This window comes from Etheostoma spectabile, chromosome 5 (genome assembly GCF_008692095.1).
Source record: "Etheostoma spectabile isolate EspeVRDwgs_2016 chromosome 5, UIUC_Espe_1.0, whole genome shotgun sequence".
NCBI lineage: Eukaryota > Metazoa > Chordata > Actinopteri > Perciformes > Percidae > Etheostoma > Etheostoma spectabile.
The window spans coordinates 38,169,761-38,170,199 of NC_045737.1; the positions used below are offsets into that span (position 1 = coordinate 38,169,761).

Genomic DNA, 439 nt, shown 5'->3' on the forward strand with positions numbered 1-439 from the left:
TGTTTATTGATCCCAAGAAAAATGGGAAATTCCAGTGTTACAGCAGCAAAATCAGTCAGAAAGCACAGAAAATGAAATACTAGGAAAAATATACATACATACAATATACATGAAATAATAATATGAAGGAAATAAAAGAACAAATACTTGAATATGTACAGGATGGGAAAACAAATGTGCAACTGCTTAAACAATATGCTAAATGTAAATAAACCAATTGTAAATAAACCAATTGTGCCGGTTGCACTAGTGTGGTGTCCAAAAGTCTTATCTAGCACCCAGTGATGACGTGTACAACAAAAATATGTTGTTTAAAAAAAATGAAACCATGGAAACCTATTCTGGTACAACATCAAAATGCAATTATGAACTTGAAAATGAGCAGAATATGGACGCTTTAAAACCAAGGCTGCCAGTTGATTGATTGATTGATTGATTG

At 32.1% G+C, this 439-nt stretch overlaps 1 protein-coding gene across 1 annotated transcript in view; it reads left to right on the forward strand.

Moving 5' to 3' along the window:
- The window catches only part of usp34 (ubiquitin specific peptidase 34), a gene marked incomplete in the record, with an annotated part of 152,736 nt that overhangs the window by 147,322 nt on the left and 4,975 nt on the right, over positions 1 to 439 (forward strand).